We start from the raw sequence: 23,928 nt of genomic DNA, 5'->3' as shown, positions 1-23,928 counted from the left end.
CTACAACATTTTGCTGCAGAAGGCTTTTGGTGGCCCTCACCTCCCTGCTGGGAGCCAGGAAGTGCAAGGCACCATCGATGCTGCTCTTGAGTTATTTGGGGAGGAGGGTAAATGTTAGTGTTGTTAATCATTTCTTACATTTACATCGTGGCTGACTAAGTGCCTGAGCTCTCCTGGCAGGCTGAGGGGTTGTGGATTATTAATCACCCCTACTTTCAAATATATAAATCATGATCCCAGTAAAGGCAAAGGAAGAGAAGCAGCAATCTCCTGTTAACCCCTGTGGCTCAGAGGATGCTGTCTGTCCTCACCTGATCTCACCAGAAGTCCTGGTTTGTCCCTGTGCCAGGAGAGAGGCCCCTGTGTTTTTACAGTCTCCCTCAAACCTGCTCAGGCAGCACTCTCACATCAGTTTTGGGGTTTTAGGCCAGGCTCAGAAGATGACTGTGAGTTCCCAAGTGCCAGACCCATATAATGAGGGAAAGCAGCTGGCTGGACATCAGACCCCACTTCATTCCTTGTGTGAGAGCCTGGAACAGGAGCACACAGCACTGCTGCAGACAAAAGTAATGATGGGTAGAGGGAGAAGACACATTGAGCATTGAAAAAACACAGGGAAAATAAGCTTGATGGGATTCTCAAATCCATAGAAATCAGGATAGCTTAATAAAAATTCAGATAATCTGATGTTAATATGGTTCTCATATAGAAAAGGAAAAAAAAAAAAAGAAAAATTCCTCCTTCACTCCTTCTGATTTATTCTACATTTTGTCTGGGCTAAAACAGTATTTCTGAACTGGAGCAGACCTTCCTCAGCTGATCTAAATATTATACCCAATAAATAGTTATTGGGGTAAGGCTGCCTCCAAGCCAAGCCCACAGGCTAGACAGTCTTCTAGTTTACAGGAAATCTTTCAAACTGTACAGCCCTTCCTCAGTGCCAGAAATTCATATTGACTCCAACCCCAGCTAATGCTGCTCTCAAAAGCCAGAGGAAACCACTGCTCAGGCTGGACCCTCTTTGAAAGCTGCAACAAGATCTGTAATCCAGGAATCACATCTTCAATCAAGCTCCAGACAGTGCATAACCACACCATGAGATGGATCACAACTCTCCTCCAGCTCATCATAGCTAGGAAACAATTTAAGTTCACTCTGAGGAAATTTGCAATAAATAGGCTTTAAAAAGGGTTATTTTCCAAAGGTTCATGTTTTTATATAACATTTTACAAAGCATTGATATTTCAGGTTAGGAAAGAAAAAAAGAATGGGTAGGGTAGGTTTTTGAAGAGAGAAAATGTTTCAATAAGATTAAGATATAGTAGTAAAAAATATATATGTTATGACTGAAAAGACAAAATTTGCAAAACAATATTTCTTAAAGTGATTTATCTCAAGAGAATATTGTGGTCTGAAGACAGCAAGGTCCAGTTTGACATATCTCAAGACAACAATGCCATCCCTGATTCCTTCCACCTCAGTTCTAGGGAAAAACTGCCAGCCCAGAAAGAGGACAACTCTCACTTCAGTTCCAGGACCAGATCCATGCAAGGAAGATGCTGCTGAGATCCTCAGAAGGGCCCCTGTGGGTGGGAGGGAGGTGGCTAAATCACCAGCAAAAACTACAGCAAAACCTCTCCACTAATAGAGGATTTGATTTCAGCTAGACCTTTTGTTCCTGAAGTTCATGGATATACATGAAGTCTAACCATGCCAAACATCCTAGGCTGGTTTGGGAGAGGAGGAGCTGCTGCTCCTTGGAGCAGAAGGCAGCTATAGCAGCAAAAATCCACAGTAAATGTTCTGGTAGTATTTTGTCTAATAGTTTGACCACTTTAAAATTACATATAGCACAGAATGAAAAATTATTGCCAACTGTTGTGACTTGTGTGCATGTTTTATGCTACAGCACAGATTAATATTTGATTTTTTTTTCCTGTTCTGCTCCAGTGTTTATAGCAAATAACAGTAAATCTGGGGTTTATGTCACCAGTTAGCCATAATGATATTATGGCCAAAGGCCTTGCAGCAGAAATCCTAATTACAGTGATGAGGAGTGGTGGTCTCGGAATTTGTCAACACTGGTTTGATTTCAGGCTGAGCTGTGCCCTAACTAGGTATGTTTATAAGAGCCCACAGAGGTTTGGTTTGTGAGTTTATACAGCCAGATTCTCATGTAAATCAGCACAGCCCTGTTCCAGTCCCCTGGAGCCCTGGGCTCCAGCCCCAGGGGAGGGGTTGGTGTCAGTGGAGCTGCATCATTTTACAGCAGCACAGCACATTACATTGAAGAGTTTGCAGCACCAGAGTGGGTCTTAAATATTGAAGGTTTTATCCTGCAGTGGGCTAAAAGGATTCACATGTCCTCGGAGCAGCAGGCATTTAGTACATCTCTGGAGAAAGGCAGTGCTCTGCACAGTCATTTTCTGTTATCATCTGAGCAGGGCTCCGTGGGCACTGTCACAGTGGGTAAAACTCACCCCTGTGAACACACCCTGCACACCTGGGCTGGGAGCTCCCTGCAGCCTTTGAAGTGAATATGAATGAATTTATACAAGGGGAAAACTCCATGCTCTCTAAATCATCCAGCCCTGGAGCTAAAACCCTCCTGATGCACAGAACTACGTGGTGAATATGCATCCGAGATCTCTGCAGATGGGATTGGGTCAGTGCAATACCTCTGCTCAAATTTGGATTGACAGCTACAGAGAGCAGCTGGAGCATTCCTAAGAGGAAAAATACATCTGATTTCCCCCTCTGCTAAGACTCAATAGGGTCCAGCATAAAGCAGTGCCTCAAGAGCCATAATAACCAATCTCATCTGCATAAATTCATCAGGTATTTATAAGCAGCTAATAAAATGGAGAAACTTGTGTGTGAAACAGGAACAAAAAGAGGTGATTATGGTTAAGCAAATGTGAGCTGTTACAAAGTTGTCTCACCTACCTCTGATTAAGACATGGCCAGATTCAGCCCCTTGTGTTTCCACACAAGGGTGAGGATGAGCAGAGGCTTTGAGATCCCATCCAGGGCAGCCTGGGAGGGTGGAAAGCAAATGTAAGTTCTTGGGAAAACACAAATATTTTGCTGTTGGTTTGGGAATGCTGTGGCTCACAGAGCCACACAGGGGGTGCTGGCTGGCCTAGATGTAGCTGGTAGTGATTTTTCGTGTGGACAAGCTCTCAGCTCTCCAGGCAAGGAGGTTGCCATCCCCCAGAGCTGCTTCAGGGAACCTACTCTAGTACAGAGAAAAAAGCCTTTCTCTAAGCAATGATGCCAGGAAGAAGTTTGCTTTATCTCAGAAGCTGGATTTATCTGGACACAAAAATACTGCAGAACACCTGGAGAGCAGTACTGTCCCAGAATTGCTCAGGCAATCAGTCACAAACAAGCCATCAATGCATCCTGAGCCATCTTGAATCACAGGTTGAAAAAGACTTCCAAGATTGTGGAGTCCACCACTACACCGTGTCCCCAAGTGCCACATCTGCACCTCTTTTAAACTCCTCCAGGAATGGTGACTCCACCACTTGCCTGGGCAAGCTGTTCCAGTGCTTGACAGCCCATGCTTTGGGCTGAGAGTGACTTTTCCTGGATGAGAAAAATAAACAGGAAGGATTTGTAGCCTGGATGAAGCCCAGGTTGTATTTCCTATGCTCTCTTCATACAATGAACTTCTCCAGGGCCTTTCTGCAATGCTGTGCCACTCAGAGGGGGCAAATTTGCCTTTCTGCTGCACTGGTGGCAGTGGCTTTGCCCTCATGTCATCAGCAGATTTTAACCCATTTGGGGTTTTGTTATTTTCTCAGATGCCACCTCTTATTTTTCTAATCTACTTAAGAGTAAATATTGCCAGGAGCAAGACTCTTCTTAGAGGAGCTCCAGAACCATCTCCCCTGTTTTCTAAAATCATTTGAATTAGACCAAGAAAGCCACTCTGTAGTCATACAAGCTAGAGTGTATCGAGCATACTCACTTGGTTACAATTACTGTGGTTTCCTGGACTAACATTTGAATGGGAAAAGACATTCAAAATGAGCCAATATTAGGTATACGCCTTGCAGGCAAAACACTTATCTTACTGATGGAATACTGCAATATGAGGTCTGGGGGAAAAAATCCTGGCTAACTGTTTTATGCAAATTGTAAGGATGTAAGAAAGAAAGAAAACAATACCAGGAACACTACAGAATCCACCAATTACATGTTGTTTTATGGGCAAGTTCTTCAGCAGAAAGCAGTAGCAACTTACATTTTCCACAATGAAATTGAAAATGCACATAGATATATAAATATAGTGGATTATGACTTTGTAAAATATTGCAGGGTTTTTTTATTTGCTTTTGCAGGTAGTTAAATTTTAGGGCTACTTACATCCCCCCTCATCCCCAAATTTAAAAGGCAATAAATTGCTTTAGTGTTTTCAATTTCTTTTCCTTCAAGAGATGTAAATTGATTGCCTGAGTCCCTCTACAAACCCTTTTCTTATGAAGAGGGGAGAATAATTCACAAGGCCATTGGCCCCCTTCCATTCCCCCTTGAGCTCCAGTGCCCCAGCAGGATGGGGATTGGGGCAAATCATCCCATGATGGGTACCTTCCCCAAAGGGCTGGAATTTTCCAGGAATAAGGATCATTCCCTGAGCAAAGCCTTGCTGCCACTCATGACAGAGATGCCACAGACCCTCATCATCCATCCCACGTGCAGTGCCCACTGCCAAGGGGCAGGAATACAAAAATGTCATCCCCAGGCCAGTGCCTGCTGCAGCAGATCTGCAGGATGGAAACCTGCAAAGCTGGTGAGGGGCTGGCACCTGGCTGATCCTGGGAATAACTGGGAAGGAGAGATGCTGAGATAAATCTGAGATGAGCCAGAGCAGGCAGGGGCTGAGGCTGGCACACAGCAGCAGCAGGGATGCCTGGTGAGCAGCACTGCCCAGCCAAAGGCACGTCCTCCCCAGCCTTCCCCAGGGGTTACACACACACAAATCCTGTAATCCCACCCCCACCCTCCTCTGATGGCTGGTGACAGCCCATCAAACGTCCCCTCTTTATTAACTTCAAGTGTGAACAAAATCAGCAAAGAAATACAGGGTTTAATTAATGTTTGCCTTCGCCATAAATGAAAGAGAGCTTTAATTTTTTTTGCTATATTTTACTAATCAGAGTCATTCAATATCTTGGACGCTAGTAAATTAATTCTGAACTGATGAAGTTAAAGGAGGTCATTTGTTAGAGAAAACTGATTACATATCGAGATCTCCCAGGGACCTAAATGAGAAAATCACTATAATGAAAAAATATTTTAAACGATGCAGGTCAACCAAGTAAATCATTAAGGATGCAGGGGGGATGGAAATATTAATGACACCACAACAGGGAAATGCCAAAAGGGAACTGAGCTGACATAAGTAAGCAAAAAGACATTTACAGCACAGGCAGGCTTGGTTCTTTTTTCTCCTTATAATGATTGAATCACACAAATTTCATTGCTTGCCTCAAATGAGTCACCTGTGTCCAGATATTTCAATGACAGCAATGAACTTGTGTGCATCATGCACATAAATTTATTTGTATGGTACATAAACCTTTTCAGCAGTATAAATCACAGTGGCACCTAAGGACCCAAGCCAAACATGGGCTGTATTCCACAAGGCATGGGCAAAAATGTGCAAGGGGGAAGAAGGGAGCCCTGCTTCTCAGAGGTTTAATTTCAACAAGCAAAAAGCAGCTGAGTGATGTAAGATTTGGTGGCACAACAAGCCAGGCTAGAGGTTGAACAGTGGGAGCAGTGTAGCTGGATGTGCAAGAAATACCCCCAGAGACTGCAGCTCTGCTCTGTCCAGCCCAGAAATCCCACTGCCTTGGACCAGGGCTCTCTGTTTAGGGACAATATGAGCCTGGCCACTCTCTGTTGTCCCCCTGCTCCTCCAGGATCTGTAATGACTGTAGCAGGGACACAGAAAACACTGATCTACCTGGACTGTTTAGATCCACTTCAGACCTGCTGTGTGAAATGAAATGTGTTTAGTTCCATTTTGAATCTGCTGGGACAACACACCCCAGAGGTTCACTGTCTGCTATGAGAAACAGCAATTTTTTTCACCTGGTACTCATTTCCTACCAGTTTCAAAGAGTTCCTCCACCCAGAAGCAGTGCAGAATTTGGTGAGAAACACTTCCAAGTCCACATAATTCATGCCTTTACTAACTCTGGTTATATCTTTCTCAGCAGTCAAACAAGTCCCAAAGCTTTGCTCTCAGCATCCCTCCTGAGGACTCCTGTGGATGCCACTGCACATGGATCTCATGATTCCTGAGAACCATCAGCAATGCCCCTCTCCTAACTCCTGAATGCCAGCTTTGACTCTGGCATTGTGTGGGCAGGATTTAAACCATTCTTTTTTCCCTTTGCCCTGAGTGCTCTCATGAGAATCCCCAAAATATCCCTTTTGCCACATTCACACCAACGCTGCAGATGTGACTGAGCCCAGTCCTGCCTGGCAAAGCACACAGAATTCCACACATCTAGATAGCATCCAAAGTCAGCTTTGCTGGGTTTTGCTGAGCCAGTTTACAGGGCTTCAGGATACTCTCAGGAAAGAAAAAAATTAAAACTCAAAGGGGTGATTGAAGGTAGAAGCAGAACAAGGCAGAAGATGCAAGTCAACCCACAGAGGGTGGCAGATGTAGCTGGTAAAGAAAGTTGCAAAGTTGCATTGTATGGCTAGAGAGAAATAGGAGGGGAAAAAAGAGAAAAAAACCACAGGTCTCTGCTCAATAGTACAAAGATGGGATCTTCTCATGGATTCAGGAAGGTAGGGAGATATTAGAGAATATTAGAGGAGAAATGAATATACTACTGAAGGAGAAACAGCAGCACCAAGAATATTAGTTGAAACAAACCTTTATGAAATGGGAAATACTGACACCCTGTTTACAAAGATTACCAGACAGTGGGTTATTCAAAGGAAAGAAGACTGTTGTGATCCTAGATTCACTAAATCCACTCTTCAGGATTTCTTGACCAAATTAGCCATAGAGAAATACATTAGTCCTACAGAGCAGATGTAAACTATTGAAACTAGCACATCAGGCAGTTCTATCACAAAGAGATGTAATTAGATTTGAGGAGCCAATACCTCAAGCAGAGCCTGAAAGAGTGATCAACAGTCCACAGCTTGGAAAACTCCCAGAGCTGGAAGCCAAATCCTTCAGAGCATTTAAACAGAAACTCATCCCCTCATTAAATAGAGCATTTGCTGAAATTCCAGGAAAGCCTAGGATGAAGCTACCATACTAATGCCACATGGAAAAAAGGTAATGCCATTAATTATTGAGGGTTCTTATGATTTATTTCTCTTTTAAACACGGGTACTAAAATCAGTGCTAAAAGGAAGATGACAAGATGGAGATTGCTTTCTCCAACAGTAAGAACTTCTGACCTTTTAGTGACCAGTTGTTTAATTGCAATCTCCAGATCAGCAATAACAGCAATTGATTTGTGTTCATTAAAACTCTGTTGTAGAACCAAGAGCTAACACTGATGTTTTCCAATGTAAAGATGGCATTAGGCTGAGTTAAGTAACTACATCCGTTAATATCATTATGATGATCTGGCTTCCATGTAAGCATGCCTTGTATTGAACCAAAAACTAGAATCCCTGTAAGAGCTTCATTAAATAAGTATTCTCCAAGGATGGAATTAACTATGACTGTTTGTCTCTTTTTAACTGTTTTTTTCAATGAAAGTTTTCTGCCAACTTCAAATGAGAAACCCCCAACACTAACAAAGCAAACACTTCCAACCCAGCTCTACTTCATTGTTTAGGGTTGTATCTCTATTTATATCCATTATATTGAAATATTATGAAAGCAGGTATTAATTTAAAGAATACATCTGGAGCTGACAACTACCTGACACAAACCCTCCAAATCTCCAATCATTTGTGTGTAATCCAGTAGAAAGAGCTGCCATAGTCAACTGAAGATGTTTAGGCCAGTACAAATAAAAAAAATAATTATAAAATAAAATAAAATAAATAAATAACAGGAAAAGGGCAGTTCCACCCAGCTGAAAAGGAACAGATTACTGACACATGTAGGGGAAAAAGGAGGAGGGTTCATTCCTGCAGGAAAGCGTAAGTCTGGTGTAAATTAATTCTACACCCAGAAATATACAATATACCTGTCACCTCACTGGCACCTGGGAATTCACTTCTGCTGTACCCTGCTGGCTTTGCTATGTGAGTGCTGCCCACGAAATCCCTGCCCCACAAGCAGAATGGAGGAAAAACCACAAGCTTCAAAGGAATCTGCAGTGTATTTGCTCTCACCCCAACAGAATTAGTAGGGCCAGGAGTATCAGCGTGGTTTATTCCTCATTCACTACCTCTGCGTGGAGGATGGCATTTATAAAACAGCTAATTACAGTTCAAATCATAAGTAAGAACTAAAGATGAGCTTCATTTTAGTCAGATGCATAAATCTTCCTCACCTATAGAAGTGAGAGCAGATGTACAGTGTCTGTGCATGCCTGATGTTACCATTCAATGTGGTTGATCCAGACAGAAAATCAGCCATGGTTTGCCACACTTGGTGTGCACATTTTGAAGACAGAATATTCTCCATGCAATAATTTCTCTGTTCCTAACCATGAAAGAACCATATATTTTTTGTATCTATATGTATATATGTGGGTACATATACATATATATATTTAATTTAAGGTACTTTTAGATCTAAGTTCCAATGGTGCAAAATAAAGTGCTCCTCTGACAGGTGTTCATCACAGTTTGGTAACACCTCCCAAATTTCTTAAGAGGTCTTCACTTTCTAGTACAGCAGTCCCTGGAATGTATAAATTCCAGCATTTTGGCCTGCCCCAAGCTGTGCCTGCAGAAATGAGCTCTGGTTGCTGGAGGAAATTCAGCTGCACGACTCAAAATGCACACAGGGTCAAGCTGGAAGGGGACACCTGTGAAACCTGCTCTGATGATAGCTTGGAAAAAGGGTGAAATTTATCATCAGTGAAGCACAGGCATTAAAAAGGGTTTTTTTCCTCATCGTTGGCCAAAAAATCTAGCAGATCCATTACTAATATTTAGCAAAATTATTAGCTTAATAATAAAAAGAAATTATAAGGGTGTTTCTGAAGACCACTGACACTTGATATTGAGGGATTCCCCTGTACCATCTAACACAAGATCTTCTTGCAAAGATTATTTCTCATTTCTAAGACAAGAGTGGAGCTTAAGAGATTAATTATTAAGACACATCCAATAAATTCCTTCTTTTATTTTCCATTCTATTGTGATTGAGCGACTTCAGCCTCACTGACAGCTGGCAACAGATCTTTGTTGGAGCAGTAGAATTCAAGTGAATTGAAGCACTGTTTCAAAGAAAATATTTCTGCCTCAAATCCAAATGTTGTATGACATCCTAGCACGAGAGGCTAAAGGAAGTCTGGTAGAAAACCACTCTGGGTTCTCACCTCTGTTCCCTACAGCTGTCAAGTGGAGCATGGCAATGAAAGCATGGGGTTAGCACTACCCAAAAATATTGCAATCTCTTGGCTGTGAAAAGGAGTGTGGCTCAAGCTGCAGCAATCTACTTCACACCAGCCTAATCTTGGTGTAATTAGAGGATCACTGTCAAATAGGAGCATATGCTTTGTCCAAAAATCTCAATGCAAATCTCCGTGTGTCTATGTGTGTTGAATTATTAAATTCAGAACCCCCTAGCAACATCTATGATAATATATCCTGCTGCTATTATTATACACAAGAAGCTCTAAAGTCACTTTTAATCAAAAGAGATCCTTTTAAATCTATACCTGGTTTTAGTGACATTACTCTTAATGCAGCTGATGAAATATTAAGCATGCAATTACTGTACATGCTCTATAAATGGCTTTCCTGATATTCAGGCCTTATAGAAGGCTGTGTCAAAATGAGAAGGAAGTTATTTTTTCTCCAGAGTGCCTTTTTCCCAGAGAGAGATTCAAGATCAGGTTGAAAGCATTTCAATCCGAAGTGACAAGAACCCCAACCAAATACAGAATTGGCCAAAAAAACCCACCAAACAAGCAAAAAAACCCACAAAACAAAAACCAAAACAATGAAAAAACAACAACACCAACAACCCAAACAAAACAGACTGGAGGAGAGAAACCATCAGAACTCTCAGTTGCTGTCCTGCAGAAGGTTGGGCAGCCACACTCAGGCTCCACATCCTAGGGTCCTGAATAACCCACTAAAGAAAGATAGAGAGGCAGTCTTCTCAAGAAATCTTGTTACAGCCTTGCAGGCACAAAAAACCCACAGGATAAAGGCTACTTTGTGCTCATTTTTCTAGGGAAACAGCACTCAGAAAGGAGAGATGCCACAGTGTGGTTACTGACACAGTTCATGCTCTGTACAAAGTGAAAAGGGAGGTTCATTTTGCAGGCATCCTTTGCCATCCCATCACTTCTGGAGCTGCAGCCCTTACCAGTATTGATTGATGGTGTCTAATGGCCTGATAAGGCTGTGCTGCTGTAATTGTATCCACACAGGCAGGTGTCAGAAAAGCACTGACATGAGCATTTGGAGAGCTCCAGTATCTGTCTGTCCAGCCCACAGGGCTCAGAGTGCAACACAACTCAACCAAAATACAGCTCCTCACTGCAGGCATCAGGGGCACTGACAGGACCAACCATCAGTGGCACAAACAGGTAGAAACCTCACTAATCCAGTCTCACTGCAGGGTGTTTATAACCCTTGGTGATTAGAAAACCCATTAGAATCCCATCACATGGTTGCTGATTGCTGTGGCTGTGGGCAAGCTGCTCATTGTTGAGACAACATGCACAAGAAAAAAAAAGAAATAGAAAAAAATAGGACCCTTTTACTGTTCCTGCCCCTTTACACACAGCATCCTTCCTCTTGGACACTGCCAACAGCTGCTGCAAGCTGAGGGAAGAGTCTCCTGTTCTGGGGCACTGCTGTCTGATGTCCCCATGGTTCTCTCACTCTGAAATGGAAGAAGCTGGCTGCCAGATTAGAGAATCCTTTCATTTCAACACCCATTCTTACCACTTTCAGAGTTGTGCCAGAAAACCTCATTCCTCCCGGACCTGAAGCTCCTTTTTACATTCCTGGCTCCTGTAGCACAATATTCTTTCAAAAAGAGCATCATCAGTCCCCTTTTATTACACAGAAGGCTTTTGAGGAAAAGGCATAGCTGGAAGGATCCCAACAGCTGGTATTTATCCAGGAGACTGATAATTGTATGCAACATGGGCCTCAAAAATTGTTAGACAGCTCTGGCTTTATAAAGATGTGATGTAGAGAAGGTCAGGCTAAATGCAACAATCCCTTCCCAACTTAAATACTATGAATCTATGAAAAGATCATATGTTTTATTCAGTGTCTCATAACTAAATGATTATGCTCACCCTTCCTCCCAGCACATCCCTATCAGTGACAGATGCACAAAATAATACTGCTCCAGACAGAATGAAAGATAATAGGCTCAAAAGAGGAAAAATAAATTAATCTACAGTACTTAGATATTACTACCAGGAGGCACAAAGATATTACTCACTTTGGTCTTGCATCGGACAGCTACATCTGCATCAAAACAGATGCATTTTCACAAAAGCAATAAAAAATTACCCAGCTGATACAACATCTGATACATTTGTGGTATATTGCATTATTTCCATGCAGCTGGAGTCCTGCAATCGATATCCTAGTCCTCCAGATCTGGACAGAGGTTCTTTGTTCCCTTATGAGCCTGGATCTGAGATACTGCATGAAAATCTAAATATTTAAAGTAGTATTCAAGTTGGTAATATATTCCACTAAACAGTCTTTCTGGACATATTCTAATATAAAGTAAAATGCTTTGTGCTGTAATGGAAGAATTACTGCTATTAAAGGATTTAATGACAAATACACCCCAGTGCTTTCCTTTATACATCCAGCAGAGTCTGAAGGGCTGCTATTTTTATCAGGTTTGTATTTTACAGATAAGCATTAAGTGCAGATGACAGCATTGGTTCACACCAATGGTTCCCCACCATTCAAAGGCTTTGCAGAACCAGCAAAGCTGGGCTGTTCTAGCTGAAAGTACTGCAGGTTTAAACATCATTAACATATTTTCATCCTTGTCTCCCTGATTAGCCTTTTCACAGCAGCAACTTTCCCTGGTGCCAGGGCAGATTTACTGGTCAAATTTGCAAAAGCAACCATAGAGGATGGGCATGGACGTGCTGGGCTGGGTGACACAGCTTGGGAGAGCCACCCAGGAGCTGCTGCCCCCCAGGACACAGCCTGGGAGGGGGAACAGGAGCTGCTGCCCCCCAGGACACAGCCTGGCAGGGGGAGCAGGGGCTGCTGCCCCCCAGGACACAGCCTGGCAGGGGGAGCAGGGGCTGCTGCCCCCCAGGACACAGCCTGGCAGGGGGAGCAGGGGCTGCTGCCCCCCAGGACACAGCCTGGCAGGGGAACAGGAGCTGCTGCTGCCCCTCAGGACACAGCCTGGCAGGGGGAGAAGGGGCTGCTGCCCCCCAGGACACAGCCTGGCAGGGGGAGAAGGGGCTGATGCCCCCCAGGACACAGCCTGGCAGGGAGAACAGGGGCTGCTGCCCCTCAGGACACAGCCTGGCAGGGGGAGAAGGGGCTGATGCCCCCCAGGACACAGCCTGGCAGGGAGAACAGGGGCTGCTGCCCCTCAGGACACAGCCTGGCAGGGGGAGAAGGGGCTGATGCCCCTCAGGACACAGCCTGGCAGGGGAACAGGAGCTGCTGCTGCCCCTCAGGACACAGTCTGGCAGGGGGAGAAGGGGCTGATGCCCCCCAGGACACAGCCTGGCAGGGGCAGGGGGAGCTGCTGCCCCCCAGGACACAGCCTGGCAGGGGGAACAGGAGGGCTCCAGCTGCTGGGATGCTGCTGGAGGCAGCCCGAGGGCAGCAGTCGCACCTGTGCTGGCAGGGACAGGAAAAGAACACACCCATCACAGCAGCTCCCAAAACTGAGTTAGGACTTCCTTTGGCAGCATCCTGGAGGGAGGTGTAGCAGCAAATGCAGCACGTGGAAATCAAGGCTGAGTGGAGACAGAGGATTTTACTTCAGAGAGGTGTCCAGGGCAGAAAGAAAGGTTATTCACAGCCCATGTTTGTCTGGCTGCCCACCAGACAGGGAGGGAATATGGGATGCCAGGAATGAGAAATGCAGCAGTTTGAAAGTGTTTGCAAGCATCTCCTTCAGTCTCACTGGGAAATTATTGTTATGGCAGTTTGAGTACAATACATTTAAATGAAAGTGAAAGGAGGAAAAGTAATATTCAAAGCTACCTGAGGGTTCAGGTAAATGCTATTGGCCTGTGTAGAGAATGGATAGCTGAAAGCAGTAAAGAAATTATGAGAGAAGAAAGCACTAGATGAGCAGCAGGAAATAATCAAAAAGAATTGGGAGACAAGAGTCTGATTTTATGAAGGATTTTATGAGGGGTACAAGAACCAGACAGCAGAAAGTCGATGTCAGATATTTAAGAGCAGAGAACGACTAACTGAAGAATCTTGATGGATACAAAAGGAATAGAGTCCTCAGATGTTAATTCAGAAGGGAGATGTACAGCTGAAAGCAGGTGAATATTCATTCCAGAGGAGGGGATGGGATTCATTCTGAATTCTTCTGCACTCTGCATTTTTAAGGCAGCAGTGAAATACTTGACTGCAAACAGTATGTTCCCCAAAAAGGCACTAACAGGCTCGTGCTTATAGTGATGTTTTTCAGGACACCTCCCTTTGATGCAGGCTTGTTACCTCCTCTTCCCAGCAGCAGGAATGATGCCTGTACTGACAGCTAAAGACATTTTACTGCTCTGTCTCCCTGGTCTGCTGCAGATGAAGTATGGCAGCAGCAATGACAGTGCTCCCCAGGAGCAGGACTTGCTCTGGGGACACTGGAGCCAGGTCAGGTTTGCTGAATTGGCCTCTGAAGAAAACCTTGATTAGAGACATGCAGAATCCACTGGTGACAAATGAAAAGGGAATTACTCTAAACTGCTTCTTCAAAGAGAAGGGACAACATTGTCCATCCACTGACACTAAAAAGCAGATGATTCACTGGTGGAGATGAGTGTTTGATTTAATTCAATTCCCCATCTTTCATATTCCAGAGGTTATAGAGGTAATTTCTCTTCAGGTGGGAGGATCAGGCTTGTGCTGAAGCACCAGCTCATAACTTTGAAAGGGTGGTTTAAAATCCTGGCTTTGCTGCATGGTGTTCCTAGGGCAGAGAACATAATTCAGCTTAACCCACACTTATTTTTCCACATGCAAAAATAAAAAACACTCACACATCTACATTTACCAGCCAGGGCTTTGTGAGGAGACTGGATATCCACAGTAAAGACACAAATAGAAATCAAACACAAAAACATGAGTCAGGGGTCACTGGTTCAGCAAAATCACTGCAGAAATGGAGTTTATTACAGACCATCACACTGGACACACAAGGATGGTCCTGCTCCGGGGTGCACTGGCAGAAGTCTCATGTGCAAGGTATGGGAGATGGAAATTCTGCTCTACACACAGCTGAGAGATCTCAGCTGGAATATTGCAACTGGATTTGAACATCCCACCAAGAAAAATGTAGAAAATTTAGAGATGGTTCAGAAAAAAAATCAACGAGAATTGTACTTATAGAAAAACACAATGAAATTTGGGAACAATTAGTTTAATTTTTACTATAGAAGTAGAGTCACCTGACTATAAACCAAATTGGGTATCAGTCTCTGAATATATGAAAGCAGAACATAATTGACAAAAATACTAGATAAACATCATCCCAGACTAGATAGACCTGGTTCTGCAAAGGAGCAGGGCTTGACCTCTTAAGTGCACTCCAAGTTAAATATGGCAACATATCTATATATATATGGGTTTTTTTATATTAATGTTTTAATAATTAAATTTAAATTTATAATATATATAGCTCATGTCTTTTAATATACTTATGTATATAAATATATATTTAGGATATGCTATTTATAGCATAGGATGTACTAGTGAAATAATGTGTCTCATTTCTAAATACTGTGAAACATCACATAATAAATCTCAAAGCTGTTAATAAACTGCAAAAACCTGCCAAGGCAATACATGCACACGTGTGGCATAAGCATTAGGACACACACGTAACATGGCTTGATAAAACAGCAAAATCAGTTGCACTCAAAAATACTGTTGGTCTCAGCAATTGCATTTCTTGTAAACACATTAAAGGATTGATTCAATAACAATCCTGGATTCACCCAATGAAACTACAGCCAGGAATATGCATGTTGATCACAAGGAAAGTTACTAAACCTCATTCAGTTAATAATGCTGTCTAGCTTGAAGCTTGATACCATTATAGAATTCGAGCTAGCAGCCCAGCAGATGATATTCCTACTTTCCATGCAAATGCATAATCCTTTTCTGAAGGCTACTAAGCTCTTTGCCACCAAAATCAGTGGAACTCTGGCTGTTTACATCGGATCTGTGAAAGGCTTTGAAGATGAAAAGAGCAGTGCAAGTGCTAAGTGCAGCTATTTTGGCAAGGAATATAGACCAGAAACACAGCGTGTTACACACAGGTCCTATTGTTTCCTGACATCCTTGTCAGCATAAAGGCAGAAGCCAGCAAAGCCCAGGCAGTCTGATAAAAAAGACAGAGGGGAAAAAATCTTTTTCCTAAGGATGCTCTCAGAGGCCCTCTTAGCAGAGAGGCACAGTAAAACTTTCCTTTGTGTCCATTACTGATCCTTTCTAGTAATAACTCTTTCATTTGTTCTGATATGGTTTTTGATCAGTCACTAAGCATTTGGGGGACTCCCTATGAACATCAGTTTATGCACATGAGCAGGAGAAGGGGGTGGGGAGGTTGAAGTGAAGAGGCTGGTTGCAAAAATACAGCTCAAGTTGAGCAGGAAAAAATAAGAATAGAAAGATTGTTCTGAAGAACCCAGAGCACAGCAGAGGAAAGAACCCCAGAAAAACTTCCTGGTTCAGATAGAAGAGAGCAGGTGCAGGGTTTGGTGGTGTCTTTCTTGTGCTTATTGGTTGTGGGTTTTGGTTGGATTTTTTAGACTAAGGAGTCAAAAGTCTCACGGTTTTGAAAAGTTTAAAAGAGAAAAATTTAAAATGGCATTGGAAACACATGCTACAAGCAGGTAGGAATCCACAACTAAAGAACTGTACAAACCAATTCTTTAAGAATGTAAATAAAAACAGAGCAAACAATGAAGAGGAATCAAGAGGAAGGTGAAAAAGACAGCTACAGATAAACAGGCTGTGTTAGGCCAGGACTCAGAAAAAACACACCAACATATTATTTTAACAGAGGTCTTGGAAAAGTCTGCAGGACCCAACTGAACCTGATAAATTAATTCCATAAAACCTGAGCAAAAGTGGATGAAAGACCATAAAACTCAACCCAGGAATTATTAAAGGACAACAAAATATATGGCTGTGGGTTCAGGTATACCAAAACCCTGCAGGCTCTGAGGGCTCCAAGTGCAGAACAAGAACCACAAAGACACTGCCAAGAGAATGATTAAATTGTTACTGATTGCAAATGAATCAAGATTATTGCAAGATCCATGAGGTTAAAGCTGGGTTTTTTTACAAAATTCATAACTGGGCATGTCAGCAGCCTTGAGGGAAGGAAATGAGGAAAACTCATTGGCTGCAGAAATTGCTTCAGGTAAATGGTAATGAAATACATGGGATAACAAGGTCTAATGACACAGAGTGGTAGGATCATACAATTGTGAATTACATGGAATAACAAGGTCTAATGACACTAAGTGATGTCTTACTTAATTTCTGTTGTTGCACTGAGTTAACAGACGTGCTTCACTCCCAAATTTGTAGAGCACGGAGGAAAACAACCAGTCAAGCAACATCTGCCTGAGCTTCCCAGTGTATAAAACTAAATGCAGTGTCATGGAAAAGTGGATTTGAGCCAAAGCCCACCGGGGCCAGAAACACTCAGCCACTCGTGCAGGTCTGTGCAGCCCCCAGCCCCAGGAGGAGCACAGGGAATCTGCTGTTCCCAGACAAATGACCACCACGAGCCACCCAGGCCACTGCCCACAAACACAGCCACTGTGCATTTACACAGCCTTTCATCCCTGCCCAGCCTGGATTTGGTCACCTCATGCAGTGGCTCAGGAGGATTCCAGAGGGTTCTCACGACAGCAGAGGACTGAGGGGTGGAATACAGACCTCTGTGACTGCTGGGAGTGTGAATCCAGTTTTTCTAGGCTCAGCCTCCTCTTCTTCATGTGTCTTTGCTTCACAGAGAGCATTCGAAAGGCTCAGAGGGAAGCAATCTGCAGGAAAGGGCTGCATGATTTGCATCCTCATCCTCTCCCCCCATCATACATTTGCAGGCTGTGTGATTTGGGACACAGCACCTGATGTCACCCTGCTTTGTCTCTCTCCCAGATCCCATCCCAAGAAAGATGCAAAGAGCTGCCCTGGGCCCATGCATCCTAACAGCTCTTGCTAAAGCCAAATAAAACAGGGGGAGAGTAAACTTAAAAGCAAATGCTGGCTGTCATGGTGAATTTCCAAACACTCTGTGACTCACTTAGGGGAAGTTTCTACATGCTTATGTCTTCCAGCTCAAATAAAGTAATTAAATTATCTTAACTACTGGCTAGAAAAAGCTTTATTATTGCAATAGCTAGGTCTGCAGATGAATCATGGTGCCATTACACAGCACAGGTGGTTTATCTCAGAAGTCATCCAATTGCCTTTTAGGAGAGGTGGCATTTACTAAGAGAAAAAACCCATGGTTTTTAATGTCTAAGCAGAAAATGCAATCCCAAATATTGCCTTTTCTCAAAAAAATATATTGAAAAGGCAACTTTTAAAGGGGAGAGAGAGGCAGGCCACAAAGCTGTTCTGACACTAGTGATTAAATCCTAATAATTTAAGTCTGTAAGCTCTGCAGAAACAGATGAAAAACCCAGCAGCCAATAACCAATGCCTTCTGCAGGCTGAACTAGTGTTGTTCACAGTAAGATTTTCCTTGAACACAAATGAAGAACGGGCCACATGTGATCCAAGATGTGACCATACCGCTGTCACAGGACATGCCACAATACAGAAAAAAAAATAAAGGCACCGTGCAAAACTGTGCATTCCATTTTATTAAGTATTTCTTTGGGAGGTTCTGAGACAGGCTCTGCTTCCATGTCATCAGCAAAAGCAAGAGAATTTTCTAAATTACTTAGCAACCAGCATGTTAAAGTCTTTTGTTTTGCTGGCCAAAGTAACCCAAAAAAAGTTGCTGAGTATTGAGCACTTTCAAAAACATGGTTAAGACATCAGAATGGTTCTCTCACATGCCCTTGACAGAGAAAGGCTGCTACACCCAGTTTTAGAAAGGGACAGGTGGGACAGACCCTACAAGAGAGCAGGATTTTTGTGGGTAGCTGTACTGAACCCTAGGACTACTCAACTGCCCCTCAATCAGTGTGAATGAGGACTGAATAAAAGGACTGTGGTAGGTCAAATATGGGTTTGGGTTTGTTTTTTCACTTCTTGCTTCACCAAAAAAATGCCAGAGGAGAAAGGCCAGTGTTGTGTTCTGATCTCTCACCCCTGTTCTCTCCCATGTAATGGTAGTTATGACTGTGCTTTCTTTTTCCACAGAGAACTCAGATTATGAAACCAGAGCAAGAGCAAGTCATGTACAAAAAAAGTTCCTTAAAAAGGCAAAAATTAACCACCCTTGGAAAAACAATGAGAGAGGAATGTGAATAACACAGCATTTCCCGTGGCTTGTGTACTTATCTCATACCACAACGATCAAGTGCCTTACTTGTCTCTACCCGTTACAAAAGGGATTCTTTGCATTTTCACGTGGTTCTGCTCCACAACCAACCACACAGTTTTACTACTTTGTCTTAGCTATTTTGGTGCTTAGATTCTCAAATCCTTTCCCATTCCCCCCCCACTAAGTAAATTTTCCAGGCTAAAGTTCAAAGTGAATTCCAATGTGATTATATAAACACATGCATACTGTAGATTGACATCATACAATGCTATTCTTTGTTGCTGAGGTTTTTTTTGTCTTTTTAGTTTGCAACAACTTCAGTATGCCTGGCTTGCTACCCTAAAATAGTAGCTTATTACACCCTACTGAATAAGATAACACTGTATTAATTCCTCTGGCAGTTTGGTTTTCACAAGGAAAAAAAAAAAAAAGCTCAAGATTTAATTCATAAAAATAGACTTGCAAAAAGGGAAAATAAAAGTAACAGGCCTTATGAATCTCTCTGTTTATTAAGGGATATGAGTAGTGGAGTGGAGAGAAAGCAGGTTTATATGTTTCAGTCCATCATGACTGAAATTGAACTGTAAATGGTACCTAGTGCAGCCAAGTGAGACAGACACCATGCGGGGAGTTAATGGAAATGTGGAGAGCTTTTCTTTTTAACAAAGTGCTTGAGCAATTATTCCAGCATACCCACAGTGAAATGAGATAAAGTTAGGCCGTGCATTACAAAGGCTGTTAACTGCAAAATAAATTCACTGACAGCCATTGGGAACCTTTGGTTCGTGGTTCCTTTTCCTGCACCTATTAGCTAAAAACACCAAGAGGTGTTGGTGGTACAAACAGGCAGCGAGCTGTGGGGTGGGAGGTTTGCTGGGCTGTCACACTCACCTGGCACAGAGGTGGGCCCTGGGGAGCCATCCAGCCCTGGTGTTAAAGCAACACGAGTGTTTCTGACAGCCCTGAAGCTGGATTTCTGTATTGCTATTAACATTTTACTGCAATGGTTAGAACACAGCAGAATTCCCAGACTCTCCTTTCCCATCCCTCTCCTGGCTGTCCTGCAGCACTGAGGAGTTGAAGGTCAAGTTTGAGCCCTGAACTCCAGGGACAAACAGGATGAAGGGCAAGTCCTCCTTGCCCTCTAAAGCCATCCTTGTCCACTGATTGCTACAGCTGCCCTCCCTGCAGCCTCCCTGCTCCCCAGCAGCCGTGTGGCTACCCCAGCGTGTCCAAGGGTCAATACTGATCTCCTGGGCACAGCTCACCCAGGCAGAAAGCCCTGTCAGGCTCTGTGCAGCCTCTCACCACCCCCATCCAAAGGGGAGCTTTGCTGGATGGACTGTGCAGGTGAAAACACAGCCACTGTCTCAGTCAGGAAGCTGAAAGGAGCTTTGCTTCCTAAGAAAATAAAAGAAAACCTCAGACAGACACCAGGAGAGAAAGGCTGCCCATGTAGAAAGTACTCATCATTGATCACAATGGTTTTCTATGGATTTTCCATTTAAGGGGAAAATCCTTCCCTTCCACAAGGGCATTAAGAAGCACTACTGGTGTGTTATGGATTACATACCAGAGGAAACTGGCCTCAGCACCTCGTGAGAAACCCACTGGAGAAGCCAATATAGGAATGATGTTAAAATGTTTTGAAAAAATAAACCATTTCTGTATCAGCTGCAACTTCTGTTTTACAAAGTCCTTTATTTCCTAGCAGGGCCACTGCTGAGACCTCTTTGATACACCTTATTGTGACAGCAGCACACTATTTATTTTTATCATGCTATTTTGAGAGCATCTCAAATGCAACCCTGCATCAAATACAGCACATTGACCCAGAGTCAAGCCAAGTTTTAGTTACTCCCCATGACATCTCTTACACCTATGGCAACACAAGCGAGCTCCTATTTGCATTTCCAGTGCAGATAAAGTCAGAGCTATTCACACACAGCTCTTCTCTTGCTGTTCCTGGTGTCTGTGCTGAACCATCAGTCTTTTCAGCAGATGCATTGGCTTTGCTAACTCTCCCTTCCCTAGCTCATGGTCATGGCTTGTTTCTCTTAGCCTCAGTTACACAACCCCTGAAAGCACCTCTCCCCTCTTTTCAGGGAGGTATGATTTGAAGATCTGTATCTTTTGGCCTCACAGCTGTTATTTGTGGCTGTCAGTCAGAAAACAGAAACTGAAATGAAAACAACCAATGCTCTCTCCTCTGTAGCAGACCTGTCACTTTTTCCTGACTTTATGTGACATAATCAAAATTTATTTTGTTTTCCCTGCTAGTGTGTCCAAATAAGCATCCTACACATGACTAACCAACACACTCTCCATCCCCTCCCTAACACTGATCCAACCCCCAGCACACAAGAGCCTGTTACCTCCAGGAGCTGCTCTGATTTCAGCCCTCCTGAGCCCTACACAGGCAGAGCTGCCTCACACAGCTCTCCCTGCTGAGAGGGGACACTGCTCTGCAGCAGCAGTGAGACTTGAAGCCAGCCTGGACCCTGGGGAAGTCACTGCCTCGTCCTGCCCAGAGCTGCTAATGCACACGGACCCGCTCTTCTTTTGCCTTGTGGCATTTCCATTTCCTTGCACGTCTGTCAGATCCTTTCCACGTTGCTTTTCCTTTGCTGTGCAGTGTAGCAAGATGCCAGCTTTCTTTTTTTTTTTCCCTGTGTGTGCTCTAGATCTAACATTATGCTTCTGATGCTACAGAGTGGCCAAACGTGACACAATCCCAAGGTTGGCCTCAAGGTGGTTAACTCTGAGAGTCAGCCTTTCAATCACCATCTGATACTGATCAAACAAAAATAGATGAGGGCTGACAGCAGGCTAGCTTATTACACTCTCTATTTCCAGCTGGTTTAGTTCAGGATGTTTTTATCAAGTGAGTCTCCAGCTCACCAGTACGCAAGGAAGGCAGGAGGGGAAATGGTTGTACAGAAATGGAAAAGTTTGTGATTTATGGCTGAAGAAAAACTAAGACAATGGTTTCCCCTGATTCACTAGATGTTATTGTGCCTCAAGCATCACCATAAGACAAAGCAAATCCCAAAGATAAAACCAGTCTGGGGGAGGAGAGGGGGCCCACAGCTGCAAAGTTATAATTTCAAGATGCAGCTTTTCTCCCTCCCCTTGCATAAACATTACGTCAAAATTATCGTAAACCTGCAGCTGCCCAAATGGCACTTGTGTCCTCACACACTGCACAGAGCCCACTATTGACTTCAAAGGAACAGAAAGATACTGAGAATTTTTACCTTTAGCTCTCCATGCTGATAGAGATCAGGGAGATCTGTAGACTTTGATCATCCCTTGTTTAATTGAAGTCAGATGGAGCCCAGTCGAGTTGTGAGGGTTCAGCTTCAGCAGGGGACTCTATACCCCAGCAGAGTTTGCCCCAGTCTTTCTTCTCCTCCAAAGCATCTTATCCTGACCCAGCTGATTTCAAACACTCCTGATCAGATCTTGGTGGAGAACTGCCTTTTTATTTGTCACGGGGACTTCTGTGATCCTCACACAGGTGTCTCAGGTGAAGGAGCTACATTGGTGCTCACCATTCTAGCCTCAAATGCATTTAAAAAAATACTTTGACTACTCTACAGTTCCACAGCCAGAGCCCCTTAAATACAGGGACATATCTTAAATTAATGTCTAATATAAGTTCCAATTTTTTACAGACACTGCTAATTTTTGCACCTGTAACAAATTTAAATAGTGATTATGAGTGTAGCTAACCTAAGAATAAATGAGAGGATAAATGAGTTTTAGCTTCTCATTAAGTACCTTGGCTCAGCTTTCATAAATTCATTCTTTCACCTGAACAGGTTCTAGACAATTCTAGCACTGCCTCTTCTCCAAAATGTTGTCTCTACGTGCTATGTTTGTCTCGTTTGTCTCACTTTCAGCAGAGATAAACGTCCGTGTCACAAGGCAGAACTGCTGCAGCCCTCAAAGCACAACACCTGATTACAGAGCAATATTTACTTGGGAAGAAGCAACAGCAACCCACAGGTCCCATGCAGAGCCCACAAAAAGCTCTTCAGAAATTGGCCTCTGCTCTGGCTCCCTGTCCAAAGCCCCATTAATTCAGGGGGACCTTCTCATCCAGAGCTCCTTCTGGGCACAAAAACACATCTACATCTCATACACAGTCCCTCATTCTTTAGTGGAGGAGCACAACCCTGCTGCTGTGGCTACCAAAGCCCACCAAATCTGATGGCTGTGGCTGAAAGTCTGTTCCTATGATCCAGAGAGGTTCCTGTGATCCAGAGGGGTTCCCATTCCCACCTGAGAACTGGCCAGCACGGTCCCAGCAGGATCAGAGCACCTCAAAAGGGTGAGGGGGAGCTGAGGTGGGAAGAACACTTGCACTGCAGGAGTGACAGAGCAAACATTCAGGTCCCTCTGGATTTCACATCCTCCAGTTAATTATGAGGGAAAACAGGAGCACCTTACACTGACTCCATACAGAGTCACAGCTCCTCTTGAGGCTACCAAAGTTACCTGTCTGGAGTTAGGGGGTCTTAAAATCCCACCACTACTAAAGGGTATGGGTAAATGCCCTTCTAACTAGTGGGATTTTGACCTAAATTTGGTAATGATCTAACAACCAGCCCTTCCTTCCAGGGGCAGGATCTTAAAGCCTCCCAAAGTAGATGCATTGGTGGGAGTTAAATGTCACCATCTACCTTTGGCTGATTAAACTCTGTTTTTCTCCATCTGATACAATTGTAAGAGTGCACCGTGCTGATCAGGCACACATTTTGCACAAAATGTCATGCATGTTTATTATTAGATTAAGCTGCAGTAGGTTTAATTTTAGATCTTTTGATTCAAGTGGTGCAATGAAGATTAAATGTTAGGCATTATTAAAGATGCAGATGTGGACATATTGAATTATAAACCTCATTAAGTGCGACGTCCTAGACAGGCTTCTGAGATAAGCTACAAAGGACTTCCTTACTTCATACCAAAGTTATTAAAATATTAGAAGGTAAATCTAATCATAAAAATATTATGATAGAATGAAACTGATACTTTAAAAGTGTTATTACAAAAGACTGTATTTCTTTCATCTATAATTACTTCCTTCTCAGTTTAGATTGCTG

The 23,928-nt window shown here is 43.3% G+C and overlaps 1 long non-coding RNA gene across 1 annotated transcript in view; it reads right to left on the bottom strand.

Moving 5' to 3' along the window:
* Positions 1-1,275: 1,275 nt before the first annotated feature.
* Positions 1,276-23,928, bottom strand: part of LOC134555063 (uncharacterized) — a 47,918-nt gene continuing 25,265 nt past the window's right edge. The window contains exons 2-3 of the long non-coding RNA XR_010081366.1: positions 2,947-3,036; positions 1,276-1,583 (exon numbers count right to left, since the gene is read on the bottom strand). This is a non-coding gene — a long non-coding RNA (uncharacterized LOC134555063). The remainder of the gene's footprint in view (positions 1,584-2,946; positions 3,037-23,928) is intronic.

The sequence above is a fragment of the Prinia subflava genome, chromosome 9 (assembly GCF_021018805.1).
Source record: "Prinia subflava isolate CZ2003 ecotype Zambia chromosome 9, Cam_Psub_1.2, whole genome shotgun sequence".
Lineage (NCBI taxonomy): Eukaryota > Metazoa > Chordata > Aves > Passeriformes > Cisticolidae > Prinia > Prinia subflava.
This window is presented reverse-complemented; position numbering and strand designations above follow the sequence as displayed.